Genomic DNA, 870 nt, shown 5'->3' with positions numbered 1-870 from the left:
GCCCCGGGCGCCTGCAGCAGCCACGCACACCCCAAAACTGGGCTGTGCTGCACAGGGGTGCGCTGGAAGGGCCCGGAGGGACAGAGACGTGTCCACAGCCGTCCTGGTTCCCTCCCATTTCTGCTCCTGCTGTCTCCTCTGCTGGCTTGGGGCTCCCATTTGGTGTCCCTCTCGTCCCCATTTAATCGTTTTGGCCAAGCAGCGGCATGTCCCTGTCCCCGGCAGCACTGTTCCCCCGCTCCCTTGCCCTGCTCTGTCTCCCTCCCTCCCTCCCTCCTCTTTCCATTTCTTTCCAAGCCCTCGGTCTCTCCCCTCCAGCACTCCTGCAGATTCATTGTGAATTTTGGCAGTGCTGTCTCTGACCTTGGCTGTCTCCCTCCTCTCTTTGCTCCTGCGCTGGCAGCATAAATCTTGGCTGTCTCCATCTCTCCTCCCCTTCCCTTGGTGCCAGCACCCCGGGGATGGAGCGGCCCTTGCCAGGCCCCAGCCCCTGGCTCAGCCAGCTTGGGATCGGGCTGGGGAAGGCTTTTGGGCTGCCCACCCCACACCCTCCAGCCCTACAAAGGCCCGAGGCCATCTCCCAGCTCCCATCCAGCAAAGGCAGTGGGACCCAGGGGCAGCACAGCGAAAGCAGCGATGCGTGCAGGATGCATCCCTCCATCTCATCCATTGCAGATGTCCTCTCGAGCATGTCTGCGGGTTTGGGGTGCAGGAGCGGCCCCCCGGGTGGCACGGCACCCCGACCCCGCGGCACAGCACGGCACGGACCCGACCGCCACACCAACTGCCTCGGTGCTCCCAGGCTCATCCCTGTCCGTGTATGAAGGCAGGCGGGGGGCATGGCACGAGCGGGCCCGCCGCCCGCCCCCA

The sequence above is a fragment of the Pygoscelis adeliae genome, unplaced genomic scaffold, assembly GCF_000699105.1.
Source record: "Pygoscelis adeliae isolate BGI_AS28 unplaced genomic scaffold, ASM69910v1 Scaffold681, whole genome shotgun sequence".
Taxonomy (NCBI): Eukaryota; Metazoa; Chordata; class Aves; order Sphenisciformes; family Spheniscidae; genus Pygoscelis; species Pygoscelis adeliae.
Note: the sequence above shows the minus strand (reverse complement) of the source record.